At 40.0% G+C, this 17,300-nt stretch overlaps 1 protein-coding gene across 6 annotated transcripts in view; it reads right to left on the bottom strand.

Moving 5' to 3' along the window:
* The window catches only part of AK5 (adenylate kinase 5), a gene marked incomplete at its 5' end in the record, with an annotated part of 242,780 nt that overhangs the window by 208,703 nt on the left and 16,777 nt on the right, over positions 1-17,300 (bottom strand). The gene's annotated exons all lie outside the window — the stretch shown is intronic.

Genomic DNA, 17,300 nt, shown 5'->3' with positions numbered 1-17,300 from the left:
GGTATCCCCAACCTATCCCCTGCTCCTTAAATGCAACCCCACTTCTAGAAGGTGGGTAAAGGATATGTTTTTTCCTTTAAAGATCTAATAAATGGGCTTAGTAGATTCAGTGTTTTAGAACATCTGGGATGGGAATTCAAGATGTTATAATCTCGAGTCTATACACCTCAGATACAGCCCATCCGGAAGCTTTCAATCTGGAATGGGCAGAGTTTCATCATTGCTAATGATCATAGCACTCTGGATTCAGCTTCAACATCTTTCTCAACATAGCAGGCCAGGGAGCCATTACCATTTGAATATAGTAAACCAGATGAAATATTTTTGTCACTGCTGGTTTATACACATTAGTGAGGTGGCTCCATAAGCCATACATAAAAATCAGTTTCAATCTCATTCTATAATCATAATGAGTAACACACACACACACACACAAGCAATACAATTAACTAGATTTTCAATGCTAAGTAGTTGTGGAGAGAAGACGGGTTTTTTTGTTTGTTTTTTTGTTTTTTGCGGTACACGGGCCTCTCACTGTTGTGGTCTCTCCCGTTGCGGAGCATAGGCTCTGGATGCGCAGGCTCAGCGGCCATGGCTCATGGGCCCAGCCACTCCGCGGCATGTGGGATCTTCCTGGACCGGGGCACGAACCCGTGTCCTCTGCATCGGCAGGTGGACTCTCAACCACTGCGCCACCAGGGAAGCCCGAGAAGACTGTTTTTAAAAAAATTAAAACCAAGGAAGTTTTTCCCAAAATGGTTGATTTCCACTTTCAATATTCTACTCAGCGGTTTCAGCAGGCTGATCTTTAGCTTACTTTCCCATTAGTAAATGAGTAATTTTCCAAGGCTCTAGAAGACAACAGCTATTGTAAAAATGGGTCTTTTCAAACTGTCCTGGTGCCACTGAGCTGAAACCAGACTTTTGAGTCTTTTTTGGCCACAGCAACTGCCTTCATCTTGGCCTTTTTGCTCTAACAGGGAGCCAGAGTGCTGAAATATAATAACTCTAACAGGATATTTTTATTCATTTAGTGCTTTGAAATGTATGAGTGATTTGGGAAGAAACAAATCTGAGCTGGAAACACTTTCCAAATATTTCTCTCCCTCCTATCCATGTCTATTTATCTACCTATCCCTGTGTTTGTATACACATACATGCACATGTGTACATACACACAGCTGAAAGAATAATATATATTAGAATACTTGGTAGTTCAAATACAACATACTTGGGTGAGTTTTCAGAAGGCTCATTATTAAATTTTAATAGAAAGCAAAGAACCATGGATATGAAAAGGCCCACCAGAGATTTTAAACTATTATCCTTTTATTATCACTTACTCATTTCCTCACTCATTCAGTAAATATTGAGTGTTCAGTGTGTGCAAAAATAATATTAAAGAATTTCTAAAAATTTCTAGACAAGAAGAATCAATGGTTGGTTCTAATAACTTGCTTTAATGCTTAACAATTGGTACTTTTTTTTTTTTTTTTGCCGTACGCAGGCCTCTCACTGCTGTGGCCTCTTGCGTTGCGGAGCACAGGTTCCGGACACGCAGGCTCAGCGGCCATGGCTCACGGGCCCAGCTGCTCCATGGCATGTGGTATCTTCCCGGACTGGGGCACGAACCTGTTTCCCCTGCATCAGCGGGCAGACTCTCAACCACTGCGCCACCAGGGAAGCCCCAACAACTGGTACTTTTAAAGAGGTTTTCATTATATGTAATTCAAAATTATTCTCTTAAATACAAATACATTTACTCGGCAGAGAAGAATCAGACAATATACTGTTGATAAAACTCTTAGACATGCTTGAAAAACAGTTATGCGGAAATGACTATGAAGACAAACAATGATTTTGAAGTAAACATCACAGAACTAATAAAGCTAAATGTGCTTTCTCCTTCAAAATAGATCCTTTGGGGAATTGAAAAGTCATTTTAATATGTTGTCCACTGTTCAAAATGTTTTAGGGACTGCCTTTTGGATCTAAGTCTAAAGAGGTTCTTTTGCGGGGTACAACCCAGTCCTTTGAGACTAGACTTGACCTTTTCAATTGCTCAGGGAGATAATACAGTTGGGTGGAAAGAGCACTGGGCATAGAAGTGTGGGTTGCTTCCTCTAGCTCAAGAGTTTCTCTGGCTTTCACATTAACTAGATTTATGAAATCCAGCCAGTCACTTAACCTCTCTGGGAATCAATTTTCTCATTTACAAAATGAGATTGGTACTACCAAGCTTTTTTAATTCAAAGATTCTTTTTAAAGGTTTTTTAAAAATGCTGAGTTTCCATGTAGTAAAAGCTGTACTTTTGCTGTCAGCTGATTGAGAAAGTGCTTATTTTGCCTACTTTTGTTTGCCTCTGGAATGACTCAGAATCCCAGAGGCAGAGACCACCAGTTATGATATGCAGGGTAAAGTAGCCTCTAAAATTTGTACTTCTGTGAATCTATGTACTCATGGAGGATATTATTTAAAGCACGAATGGGGAGATTTTTCTTTTTGGCCATGATTCACACACATACAAAAGAGAGAACTGAAGACTACACCAGATTAAATGCAATAATCAAGTGCTACTCACCACATTAGAAAATTAGTCACTACTACTTTTTTGATGCAGACAAACACAAGTGTATTATCCTCTGTCCCATCCACATTTATAGAGTGGCACCAATGACTATGTATTTGAGTAGAGATATCCTTCTAAGTCAATATTTTAATAAGGAATCATCATGGGAATTAAATAATAAGCCAGAGATGGCTCACCCTATTTTTATAATACATAGAAATTTGCTGCTAATATATAGTAACTACAAATGATTTGTACCTTGACCTTGTATTCTGTGACCTTGCTAAAGTTATTAGTTTTGGTAGTCATTTTGTAGATTCCTTAGGATTTTCTTTGTAAACAATCATGTCATACACACCTACAGACAGTTTTGCTTCTTCCTTTCCTATATTTATGCCTTTAATTTATTTTTCTTGTCTTAGCTATTATTAGAACCTCTAGTACAAAGTTTAATAGAAGTGATAAGAGTAGACATCTCTGCAGTTCCCAGTCTTAGGGAGAAAGCACTCAATATTTCACAATTAGGTATGATATTAGCTATTGGTTTTTTTATAGATGCCCCTCATCAGATTAAAAGAGTTCCTCCTAGGCTTCCCTGGTGGCGCAGTGGTTGAGAGTCTGCCTGCCGATGCAGGGGACACGGGTTCGTGCTCCGGTCTGGGAAGATCCCACATGCCGCGCAGCGGCTGGGCCCGTGAGCCATCGCCGCTGAGCCTGCGCAACCGGAGCCTGTGTTCCGCGATGGGAGAGGCCACAACAGTGAGAGGCCTGCGTACGGCAGAAAAAAAAAAGAGTTCCTCCTGGGACTTCCCCAGTGGTCCAGTGGCTAAGACTTCATGCTCCCAATGCAGGGGGCCAGGGTTTGATCCCTGGTCAGGGAACTAGATCCCATATGCCACAACTAAGAGTTTGCATGGTGAAAATAAAGATCCCGCACGCTGCAACTAAAGATTCTGCGTGCTGCAACTAAGGCCTGGTGTGGCCACATAAATAAATAAATAAATAAATATTAAATAAATAAATAAGTTCCTCCCTTCTATTCCCAATTTGCTGAGTTTTTTACATAAACCAATGCTGAATGTTGTCAAATGCAGAAAAATCTGCCATTTTGGCCAAAAAACATACTCTATAAGATTTCAAGCTTTCAAAATGTATTAAGACTTGTGTTATGGCTGAGTATATAGGTTATCTTCATGAAGGTCCCTTGTGAATTTGAAAACAATGTCTACTGTGAAGTTGTTGGATATTGTATTCCAGTTATGTTTATTGTTCCTCAGATCTTCCAGGTCTTTACTGATGTTTTGTCTCGTTTTTATGTGAAATAACGAGAAAGGATTGTTAAAATTACCAAGTATGAGTGTGGATTTGTCTGTTTCACACCTTATTTCTGTCAACTGTTTGATTCACATATTTTGAAACATTTTTATTAGGTATATACAAATTATAATTTTCCTATCTTTCTGATGAATTGACCTTTCTATCACAATGAAGTGTTCTCTTTATTTCTGTTAAAAGTTTTTGTCTTAGAGTCTACTTTACCTAATACCAATAAAGTCATTCCAGCTTTCTTTTTTTTTTAATTTAATTAATTTATTTATTTTTATTTTTGGCTGAGTTGGGTCTTCGTTGCTGTGCGTGGGTTTTCTCTAGTTGCGGTGAGCGGGGGCTACTGTTCGTTGTGGTATGTGGGCTTCTCATTGTTGTGGCTTCTCTTGTTGAGGAGAACAGGCTCTAGGCGTGCAAGCTTCAGTAGTTGTGGCACGTGGGCTCAGTAGTTGTGGCTCGTGGGCTCTAGGTCTCAGGCTCAGTAGTTTTGGCACACGGGCTTAGTTGCTCCACAGCATGTGGGATCTTCCCAGGCCAGAGCTCAAACCTGTGTCCCTTGCATTGGCAGGCAGATTCTTAACCACTGCGCCACCAGGGAAGCCCCAGCTTTCTTATTTTTAGTATTTGCAGGGTATATCTTTTTCTGTCCTTTATTTTCAACCTGTCTGTGCCTTTATTTTTAAAAAGCAACTATTATAAAACTAAAGTATGTTTGTTTCTACCCAAATAATGAAAATCCTAGTTGAATCTTTCTGTAAAGGTAGGAGTCCTTTTGTAATGTAAACAATGACCCTGTTTATTCTTCATAGAACTTCAGCATCTCTGACCTTATTTTCTCATAACACGGGGCACACTTGTGCACATATTTACTCTACACAGAATGCGATGTGCTTAGAGTCAGTGAGGCTAAATTGGTAGGATCTGAGAAGGGTACTGTGGGCTTCCAAAATATATGACAGCCAGTTTAATTTGAATTTATATTTTTGGTAATTCCTGAGGAGACTCAAATTATAAATGCATCTGCATTTTCTCAAGGAACTGGCCTTTTCTATTAAAGACATTAAGGAAATTGGGTCTGGAAATTAAGGAAATACAGGAGTTTCTGTTTGAATGAATCACTGTGCAAAAAATACAAAATGTTAACATTGGGAAAGCCTTTTATCACTCATCCTTATCAAGCATTCTGGGGAAATAAAACCAATGGGTGCTGGCATAAAAAAATGAAGATATAGTTACAGAACAACGACTATATGCAATAGCTCATTACAGGGTTGTGAGGATGACAAAAAGTAGATGCAAGACTCTCTGCCTTAATGAATTTGTAATTGTGCAGTATCTTTTCCCTTTGCCTCTCTTGCTCCACTCTCCACCATTCTCTCCCCAACTCTGGGCCCTGGCTGGCTGACTTTCTGGAATGAATCAATGGGTTCTGTTGCTCTGTGGTTTTCAGTTGGTTTTGGGCTGTGGTCAACATCAGGAGGAGGTCAGAGGAAGGGAGGAGATGAAAGTCTGGATACCTATTCCCTTGGTTCTGGTCCTCTGGGTTTATCATAAGCTGGCTACCTCTCTCTACTAAAGGTCAAGGCTTCGGTAAGGAAGCCTTCTTCATATATCTGTCTTTTCTCTGAGTTCAAGGAACTTCTTCCCCTTACTGAACTGTAAGCCTGGGGATGGTAACTGATCCCACTTTTACCAGCCTTGTGATATTGAACTATTCTTTGTAGTTTCCTTGTGTCCTATACATACCCTTTCAATAATTTTTAATAAAACTTTTCTGTTTATCCTGTTTGCATGTTCTATATATTTCCTGTTGGAACCTGACTGACACAGAAATCTAAAGAACTAATAGTTATCAATTTAAGGTACTATGTGATAAGTGCTATACAAATATTACAGACAGTAAAATATTTTGCTCAACGAGCTGAGAGTAGAGAGGAATCTCCAAGACTTGGGATCCTAAGGGAAGGTGTCCGGGGGAGGGTGAGATTTGACAAACAGCAAAAAATGACTATCAAGGAGGGACAAATAATGAGACAGCAAGGGCAAAAAGTGTTCAAGAGATGGTAAGACAAGCCAAGTCCATCTCAGATCAGATTGCACGGGGCAATGATTTCACAGAGACCCAAGAACCCTATAAGCTGAGAACACAGCTTATGTGAAATTCCTCCCATTCTAAGGAATTTCTCTCCCACTCAAGAAAGCAAGTGTGAAGACTAGTGAAGATGACATTATTGGGATAACTGTGGGCTTATGCTCTAATTTCAGAACTTCAGTATTATTAGCAACAGCAGGCTTGCTCCATAACTATGGCAACATGCTACGGCTGAGAACCTTTGCTGTGTGCTGTTAAACACTACATCAATTTGCACTTTAGTGTGCTTAAGAATCAGCTTTGCTAAAGATTTTTAACTTGTTAACTTGCAGATTCTTGGGTTCCACTCACGAGAAATTCTAATTCAGTAATTCTGTGAAGGGACTTGAACAATGCACATTTTTTGGCAAGGCACGTACCTGATTCTGAAACAAACCATACAGGGAGAAACATGTTTGTTGATAGTAATTGGCATTAAAGGCTTTCGACCAGAAGAATGAATTAATGACAATGGTCTTTTAGAAAGATTAATCTGGTCACAGGACACAAGACAGACTGGATGTGGAAAGAATAAGGACCAGAAAGGTGGAAAAGTGAAGACAATAGATGGAAGTGAGCACGTAGCATAAAAAGACTAGGAAGAAAGGCAATGAAGGGAAGGGACAGATGTGAGCAAAGTGAAGAATGAGTAGGTATTTATTTACCGAGTGTCATGGTGTGGTGGTTTAAAACATGCTGACAAGTTTTTTTGTTTTTTGTTTTTGACACCCTCCTAATTAAAAAAAACAGTGGATTCTAAGTCCCTGCTCCTTGAATATGGGAGAATTAGTGACTAATTTCTAACAAACAGAAAGTGATAGATGTGATGCATGACCTATGAAGCTAGGTTAAAAAAAGTGATAGGGCTTCCTCTGGCTCTCTTGGGTGACATGCCTTTGGAGCCCTGAGCTACTGTGAAGTCCAGTCACCCTAGGACCTCCTTGTGATGGGATAGGAAAAGATGCTTGAGGAACTCCAGCTGTTCCAGACCCCAGCTATTTGAGTCTTCCTGTCAAATCAAGCATCAGACATGTTAGTAAAGAAGCCTAACTCCAACCACCATTTAAATACGATGTCCTGAGAGATCGTGATATATATATATATATATATATATATATATATATATATATATGTATGTATAGCTGATTCACTTTGTTTTATGGTAGAAACTAACACACCATTGTAAAGCAATTATATTCCAATAAAGATGTTAAAAAAAAAAAAAGCAAGCTTCAAGTCATTAATTCCAGGGGGAAAACATCCACATTTTCTTTACTATTTTGCATGAGCATGCTAATGCTTAGAAAAAAATTTGTTAATTAAAATTAAATCACTCCCCTTTAGAAGCAAATCAAATTTGTCTCCCTTAGGAATAGCAAATCAAATTATGAGTCTGTCAAATCAATTCACTATGAAAGTAGGATGACAGCCCTCTGAACATTTTTTATTTTATCTCTAAGCATTTTTTAAAACTATATTTATCTAGTTGAGAATTTCTCATATGTCCAATCTCACTCACTCAAACTCAGAACTTAACTCTATTCTTAGACTCCTTTTAAATGGCAAAGGTGAGGCTAAATTACAGATCCTAGAGGAAATCACAACTAGAAGAAGAATAAATTTTTAATTGTCGTATGTACCTGCTCCAGCATGTCTCACCCTCTTTTATCCCACAATGCGTGAGAAAGGGAATTCACAAGAGCTGTGTCTGTCCCGGGCCACAACCCTTGGAGGCACAGTTCCTGGAGTCCTTTTTCCCTTACTCAAGAAGCCTGAAGGGATGCAAATGAGTAAGACTGACATTATTATAAGGATAATCTTGGGTCATTACTTTATTTAAAATAAATATTCCCAAGCAATGGCCAAAGCTAGGCTGTCTTGAGGGGTCTTAAAAGTCCCCTCCCCATTACCTCCTTCACTTGACCACTTATTCCACTACAACCCAAGCGAAAATGCTTAGTGCCTGTTTTCACTAAGCATCGGTGCTTTAACTATGAACACCACACCTCAGAACACATCTCAGGAAACAAACCACGGTGAACTGCTGCTTTAAATGAGAGTTTGAATTTGTGTTAAAGAAGCCATTACTTCAGTTATACTGCTAATGATCTCTGATTAGTCAGACATATTTAATCCCCTCATCTATAATTCCTTAAGTGCGATGTAAGCACCCCAGAAGATGGCTCAAGATGATGAATTGGAGTGCAGGAAGGAATATTAGATCTTCATTTTAAATCAATTTTTTAAATTTGACAAGTGGGAGAAATTAAGCTTCACAAATATTTAATATATAGGCTGACAGTGTGGCCCCAAATATGTCAGACAGCCATATGTCACTTATGGAGGGTCTGGGTATATTTGTGAGGTTTTTTTTTCCTTTTTGGTGACAACAGTTAAAATCAGCCACAGGTGAGACAAGGGGAGGACCATGGGGAGGGCCATGGCACTGTGGGGTACGGACTCCAGTGCCTTCTAAGGACCAGGCTGGTGATGCAAAGGCGAGCTACTGACTGGGGTGGGAATGAGGGATTGCCTTGAACTGGAGAGCATGTACACTGTCCCATGCCAGCAGCACTACACATTCCTATAGGAACGTGGACTGGGAGCTACCAAATCTCCAAAAGTTTCCAGACAAGCCTGAAATCTGCCTTTTAATATGCAGTCTTCCAATTTTAGAATTTGATACACTCAAAAAAAAATGTCTGAAGCCTACATTCAGCCTGAGGGCTGCCAGTTTGGGATCTCAAGTTGACAGAAAGCTAGTGGTCTTGAATATCTGTATCCCCGTCCTTGTAATCCTGGCTCTGACTTCACTTGCTGGTGGCTTTAGACAAGTTACTTAACTTGTCTGAGCTTCAGTTTCCTTACCTTCCATGACACTAATATTTATTTTCCACTTCCAACCAACAAACATTTAATGGAACTCAATACAAGAAAGGAACATGCTAAGTTAGCAGGGCAGGCTTGGGGGTCATGGGGGTGATAATGGTGAGAAAGGAAAAAGAATGGAAGGAAGTTTGCAGCATAAATGACACAGAGAAAAGAATAGGATCCTGTCTGAGGGGAGAAACAGACAGACACACTCACAAACACAAACACTAATTCCACAAACATCAACTGAACACTAAGAAGAATTGGTTAGAAAAAAGGTAGCTCATTCATAATAGTAGCAAAATTAGGAACAAAGCTAACAAAAAATGTACAAGACTTTCTATGGAAAACTATACAACTTTACTTACTGAAGAACATAAAACAAGACTTGAATGAATGGAGTGATATGGTAATGTTCATGGATGGGAAAATGTCAGTTCTCTGAAAATTAATCTGTATAAAATATAATCTATATTGAAATTTGAATAAAAATCTCTACAGTTTTTAATAAGTCTGACAAATTGATTCGAAAATCCATAAAGAAGAGTAAATGCATAGGCATAGCCAATTTAGAAAAGAAGAAGGGAAGGGGTCTGTCCTTCAGGCATCAAGGTATAATTTAGATTTCCTTGATTGAAATCATGATATTGATGCAGAAATACATAAACAGACAAAGCAAGTGAGGCGAGAAGCCATGTACCAGACCCATGTCTATACAGGAAGAAGTCATTTCAGTGGAAAAAAGATGCACTAGTCAACACATGATCTTCGGACCATTAGATACATTTTTAATTTCCATTTAAAACATACAATAAAATTCTATCTCTTCCTCACACTATATACAACAATTGATGCAGATAGAATAAATATCTGAACCTTCAAAACAAAACTAAAAATAGCTAGAAAAATATAGAATATTTTTGAGACTATAGGGAACGCTTTCTTAAGATCTAAATGCAAAAGCCAAAAGGAAAATTCTAATAAATTTACCATATTAAAATTTAAAACTTCTGTAGGACAAAAGATAGGACATGATTCTGTATGTTTTTCAAACGTGATTTAGAAAAATATAAATGGAAGAAAATATAATCAAGATATATAACAAAGAATTATTATCATGAATGTTCAAATTACTAATAAAAACTCAAGTAATCCAAGGGACCAAGCTTATGTTTTGGCAGTTCTAAAAAGAGGAGATGCAGATGGCCAGTAAACACAGTTTCTGAAATATTTCAGTTCACTAGTCATTAGGAGAATATAAATTAAAATAGCAATACAAAAACATTTCTAATCTATCAGGTAACCGAAAATAAAATTTGAAACTAAGTATTGGTGAGATCAGGGAAATAGGAAAGAAGTAATCATAAATTTATAAGATCACTTTTTAATGACATGTTAACAAATTTAAAATATAGGTTTAAAACTACACACACACACACACACACACACACAGAGCTTCCTTCTACCCTAGAAAACCCACTTCTAGAAATATTCCTGAGAGATCTTTTTTTTATTAGTTTCTGCTTTATAACAAAGTGAATCAGTTATACACATACATCTGTTCCCATATCCCTTCCCTCTTGCGTCTCCCTCTCTCCCACCCTCCCTATCCCACCCCTCCAGGCGGTCACAAAGCACCGAGCTGATCTCCCTGTGCTATGCGGCTGCTTCCCACTATCTATCTACCTTACGTTTGGTAGTGTACATATGTCCATGTCTCTCTGAGAGATCTTTTTGAGATATGCAAAGGGAGATGTGTGCAAGGATGTTGATCACAGTGCTGTTGGTAATAGCAGTAATTTTAAAGCAACCTGAAATTCCACTAACAGGATATATTTATAGGATGCAACATTACGAAACAGTTATAAGAATGAACTTGGTCTATACGTATCAAAACAGATGGAGCTCAAAAACAGAATGCACAGGGAAGAAAAGCAAGTTATGGGATGATATAAATAGCACTGAGGAAATAGCAGGAGCAGGTCACTGCAAAAAACAGGAAGTAGTCCAGTGTGGTATAGAATGAGTAGGGAGATACATAAAATTGGAAAATTAGCTGGGGCCAGAGAGTTGAATGTATTGTTAATTACTGTCAGTTTTTTTTTTTTTAAATAGATTTAGTGTAAGCTTTCCACCTTCATTTTCAAAAATAGCACTGTAGAGTTCTTGGTTTCAGCTTGACTGTGTTGTTAATAAATCCTCATTACAGAAATCAATCTTTTCTCCCCACTCCTAGCTCGTGAAATATGAAACTCTCCAACCTTTAAAAACCAACTTGCCGGGCTTCCCTGGTGGCGCAGTGGTTGGGAGTCTACCTGCCGATGCAGGGGACACGGGTTCGTGCCCCGGCCCAGGAAGATCCCACATGCCGCGGAGCGGCTGGGCCCGTGAGCCATGGCTGCTGGGCCTGCGCGTCCGGAGCCTGTGCTCCGCAACGGGAGAGGCCACAACCATGAGAGTCCCGCGTACCAAAAAAAAAAAAACCAAAAAAACCAACTTGCTTAGGTTCTGACTGTGGACTCTAAACTGTCTATTGAAATCTTGGCTGTGCAGTGTGTTTGGTTGGTGGTGAAAAGATCTGAGACTTCCCATTCCTGCCTAGCTGGATTCCCTTCCCCTCACTAATCTGTCATCTCTTGCCAACAATCAGGCCAAAGATGAGAAGAAATGTTTCAGATAGGAAGGAAAATGCAAGGAGGAGAAACTGGGCTAGACTATGGTGATAAGGAGAGTCACCATGTCTCCCCTCAAACGGCAGGCCTGAGAGCTGGGAGAGCTCAGCTCAGGCCGAGAAGTAAGGGCAGGAAGGAAAGACAGGGCACAGATGCCACTTGTGGTGCAAAGTGCTGGCTGTTTCTCAAAATCCGTTTTCCCCTCTTCCATAATAACAGCTCTGTAGCCAGGCCCATGCGTGACCACGTGACTCTGTGTCCCAACCTTCCTGATAGTTAGGATGTAGCCATGTTTCTCAAGTCCTCATCAATGGACTGTGAGAAGTGATGTGTGCTGCCTTGGGGTCTGGGACTTAAGCAGTTGAGCACGTACCTTCTCCACTCTTCTCCCTCTTTCAACCACCTGGAAGTAACCATGGCAGCGACCTAGCTTTCACCATGCAGATGTCAACCATGTCCCAGGGCAGTGGTTATCAAAGTGTGCTCTCGAGACCCCTGGGGATTGCTGAGACCCTTTCAGGGAGGAAACAGATCAAAACTATTTTCATACTAACACTGAGAAACTGTGTGCCTTTTCACTCTCATTCTCTCACAGATGTACAGGAGTTTTCCATGGGCTACGTGAAATGTGATATCATAGCAGCTGGACTGCAAAAGCAGACATAAGAATCCAGCTCTCTCATATTAAGCTAGAACTTAAAGGGATTTGTAAAAATGTAAAGCAATGTTTCTCATATCATTTTTTTTTTTTTTTTTTTTTGCGGTACGTGGCCCTCTCACTGTTGTGGCCTCTCCCGCTGCAGAGCACAGGCTACGGATGCACAGGCCCAGCGGCCATGGCTCACGGGCCCAGCCGCTCCGCGGCATGTGGGATCCTCCCGGACCGGGGCACGAACCTGCATCCCCTGCATCAGCAGGTGGACTCTCAACCACTGCGCCACCAGGGAAGCCCTCCCATATCACTTTTTTTTTTTTTTTTAGTTTTGGAAAACATGATTGCTTTTCATAAAAATGTGTTATCTTTGTTAATCTGTATGTATTTATTGTAATTTTTAATGACAATATTTAAAGATTTCAGTTTTAATTTCTCATATGCTAAATATCAACAGATATAGTCCATGTACATGAAAGCTTTTTGAATTCTTTAATAATTTTTAAAAGTGTTAAAGGGTCTTATGACCTAAAAAAACTGAGAACCATTGCCCTAGGGGCTGGAAGAACAATAACTTGGAAAGAACCTGCATCTGTGAATGAATGTGAGGACTGAAGCTATGAATGAATGAGGGCCCTCATTCATGGAGAGGCTGTCACATACAAGAGAAATAAGTTACTGTGTTACTCCACTGTACCACTGTCTTTTTATTATAGCATCTTGGCTTCACTCTAAAAAATACAGACAATAGTCATATGAGTAGGACACTACTACATCAAAAACTAAATTATATGGTATTGGTTTTCTTGGGCAATAAAGGTACAGATATTTTAGATTGGAAGTTGGTGACCCTTGTTATACCATTGCAAAATGATTGGTATAACTATTGTGATAACTTGGAAGGCAGACCATGCTCTTATGGAGCCCATAGTTAGAGATGAAATGGCTAGAAAGAGCTAGAATGTTAGTATGTGTTGATGTTCTCTGTTGTGTTTGGCAACATATAACAAGAAAAAGATTAGCCCAAGAAAGAACTGACCAATTTGCAAGCAGATAAAGAAAAACAAAAGTATGTGGTAATTTAAGACCTCATAAGATTGAAAAAGCCAACTGCTTCTATACCTCTAGACAGCAGAATATATGGCTAGTGTTGCTCAAAGGACTCCCAATAATTACCCAACTCCTTCCAAAAGTAGGGACCCAGCCCTAAGGCAAAACCCAGACTAAGAATGTTGCCTTCCTACCCAAGCCTGTTGTTTTATATGGCCTCAAAGTAACTGCCATCAAGATGAGAAAACAAACAAAGCAGCTTAATATCTATTGATACGTCCAGAAAAGAACTTTGAATGTAGTTACAGGAACATGGAACTACCTGCAAGCAAAAAGAGCAGAAGCCAACCAAATTTTTGAGAAAATGCAAAGCAACTATAAGCCTAGCCAGAAAAAGCTTGTTTATTTTTCACACTTAAAATACCTCCCCTAAGGAAGGCATAGTCTCCAACACATCACTTTGATGTGACCTGTGAACATGCAGAATAATAGACAATAAGGAGAACTTCTCAGAGGGCCAGGGGACTCAGAAGAGAACAGGCAAAGAGTTACTCCTTGAGAGAGAAAATGGAGTTGCCAATGGGCTAAGCCAGGAAATCACTCCACCTTCAGGGCAGAGACCCTTGGCAATCCCTGCCTCACAGGATTTATTTGCTGTGGTTCAGGGACTACCATTTATATTGCCCAAATTCCCTTTTCTGAATAGGAGCCTCTATTTCCCTTCTTCTGGTATTACTCCTCCATTGCTTATTGTTGGCAGGGAGGTTAGATAACTTGATGTTTATAGGTGTCTGTGATGAGGAATCAAATCTGGACCGAATGGAGAGAACTGAATATCAATAAAGATTCTCGACTTTTGAACTAGATGATGGGGTTCTGGTCTGTGTTCTTTAGGGAGCGAGTGAGTACATTCTGTGTGGGAAGAAGGGAGCATGGAGACATTTGGATGGTCAGAGGGGCAAACTTGTGTAGAAGCTGCTAGTCAGTTCTCCCATCCTTCCACAGTAATAGAACTGGACTCAGTTTCCCAGCCTGCCTTGCAATTACAGCACACCTAAATTCTCAACAATGTCATGTTAGCAGAAGTGATGGATGCCACTTCCAGATCTGGGACTTCAGACCTTCATGTTCTCTTCCCCTTATGTGCCACTTGGAACCCATATGTGATGGCAACCTGGCTTCGATCAGACAGATGATGACATGGCCTAGGAGGTGGCAAAACAACAACTTGGAAAAAACCTAAATGATCTCAAGGAGAAAAGCTGCCCAGTCAATCTGGACTGTTCACGTTGACATTTTTCCCTATGAGAAAAAAAAAAAGTACACTTCTTTGTCCACTTAAGTGTTAGGTCTTTTTCTTACAATGGTCTTACTATCACTAGTGTATATGGCTGATGTCAGAAATCCATCTCTTCTTATGTTCTGGACCTGTGAGGAAGTCTTGGGGAAAATTTTCTGCCTGTGTGTTTATACATGCCCACATGTTCAGTAAAAAAAAAGCTGGTTAAAGAAAAACTTTGAGGAGTGTGGTATAATAAAATATATATATTTAGTGTTTGTCCCTGATTCCTGACACAGAGCTTCTAAAACACTTGGAATTTCCTGAGTGATAGGAATGTCTTTTGCTGTTCATAATTAGCACCTTCTGACTATACTTGAGTCTAATCTAATGAGGTGACTCAGGGCAGGGCCACTGGATAGCCTCAGGATGGAGTTGGTTTGCTGGAAAGACCAAGCATGAGACTAGAAGGTGAGAACTTTCAGCCCCACTCCCCCGCCTCCACGGAGGGGAAGGGGATTTGAAGACTGGGTTATAAAAACTCTTCAGCAATGAAGTTTGGGGAGCTTTTGTGTTTGTGAACACACTGACGTGCTGGGAGGGAGGTGCACCCAGAGATGGCATTCAAGGTCCCCATTGTCAACCCCATACCTTGCCCTACACACCTCTTCTGTTTGGCTGTTCCTGAGTTGTATTCTTTATAATAAACTGGTAAATGTAAATAAAGCATTTTCCTGATTTCTGTGAGTTGGTCTAGTGAATTATCAAATCTGAGGGGGATGTCATGGAAAGCTCCAAATTTACAGCTGTTTGGAGAGAATACAGGTGCCCTTCGGACTTTTGAATGATGTCTGAAGCTGGGGGCAGTCATGTAGGACTGAGTCTTAACCTGCAGGATTTGTGCTAACTCCAGATATTTAGTGTCAGAGTTGAATTCAAATCTTGGACATCTAGTTGGTGACAGAGGATTGGTGTGGAGACTCCCCACACATTTGGTGTCAGAAATGGTACCCAAAAAAATGACATCACAGGAGCTTAAGCCTACCTAGGGTGTGGAGTAATAGGGGCTGACCCTAACACTTTGCTTTACATAAACACTGTAGCTTTGCCTCTGCACTCTCCGAAGTCCTGCAGGTCATCAAAGGCAGCACCAACTTCAGACACCACTGGACTGCCTGAGGGGGCAAGAACCTCTAGGCTGCTACAGTGGCAACCTAAGAAAATGTTACATTGGACTTTTCTAGCCTCAGAAGTGTGGCTCAGAACAGTAAATGCAAGTGACTGTACATTTTACAGAGAGATACCAGACCACCTCATGGAACCTGCTAGCAGATGTCCCCAAACTGATACCGTGACCCTTCACCCATTGTGGTGAAGGCCCATCACTCATGACTAGGCTATAGAAGAGAAGGTGGAGATTGATCAGGTGTGCAGAGAGAGCTGATGGAGAGTCATGCATTTTCTGCCCCTTCTTCACTACTTGCCCCATTGCAAGCAACATGAGGAAGAATTTCAGGATTCTGAGACATCACTTTAGGTTTCTGAGCCTGAACCAGGCCCAAGCTGAGGATAGCGGACATGTTAAACTGAATGAGAAACTGAAGTTTTGATTTATATTGGACTGGGCTTTGTTTTATTAAATTTTTTTCCAGCTTTACTGAGATATAATTGTGGACTGGGCTTTTTAATACCTAAAAATGAAACTATCTGTGACCAGGAAAACTCTAGGATCTGCCTGAGTTATTATCCAGGGGAGAAGCAAGAGACATAGCATGTTTGAAAAGCAATAGACAGAAAGAATCACTCAGCTTTTCTGCTTGTACTCGCCAAGTGCATTTCATTTGAAATGAAGTGTGGACCAGGTTTGGGTGTGAATTCCTGCCTGCTTGGCTCTCATGCTTCCACTGTAGCCACGAATCACATGGAATGGCTGACATAGTACCCATTTTTCAACAGCAATATCATTTGGCAGCAATAGCAAAAGCAAAAAATTGATTTTTCTAGTTTTTCCCTCTTCGAGGCCAGAGCAATTAGAACCAAGCCAGTAAACTGAGTAAGAAGAGGTTCTGGACTTGTTGTGGGAGGGAGAGATCTGAGGAGGGGAGAAAGATATTCCAGCACAATAAGCATCCCCAAAACAGTTAATATGAATATTCAAAGACAGCTTTCATGAAGCTATCTTTGGCCTTGAACTGCCTAACTCCACACTTCTTTTATATGAGACATAAACTGACAACTTATTTGACTTAGTCCTCCTTGATATAATATCGGTCATATATTAAAGGTTTCTCTAAATAAGAAACAGAAAAACAAGTTTGTAGAAAAATAGGCAAAGGAAAGCAGGCATTCACACAGGAAAGAAATACAAATGGTGAATAAGTATCTGCAAATATACTTAACCTCAGTAATAACTCAAGAAATATAAATATAAAAAGTGAAATAGTTTCTTACTTAACAGGTTGGCAAAAATTTTAAATATGAATTATATCTGGTTGGAAAGGGTCTGGAGAAATATACTGTTATTCAACATCGATGGGACTATAACTTGGAACATTCTTTTTGGAGGACAGTTTGGAAATAGCTATGAAAATTAAAACTGCATTTGTATATGAGCATGCACACATGTCCATGCCTGGGTGTGTAAAAGTGTAGTATATAGAAAAAGGCCTGGAAGGATATATAATCAGCTGAACACTATTTCTATTTCTCAGGAGAGGATGGGCAGTAGAATGGAAGAAGGGCATTAATG

The sequence above is a fragment of the Mesoplodon mirus genome (genome assembly GCF_964341445.2).
Source record: "Mesoplodon mirus genome assembly, chromosome: 3".
Classification (NCBI taxonomy): domain Eukaryota; kingdom Metazoa; phylum Chordata; class Mammalia; order Artiodactyla; family Ziphiidae; genus Mesoplodon; species Mesoplodon mirus.
This window is presented reverse-complemented; position numbering and strand designations above follow the sequence as displayed.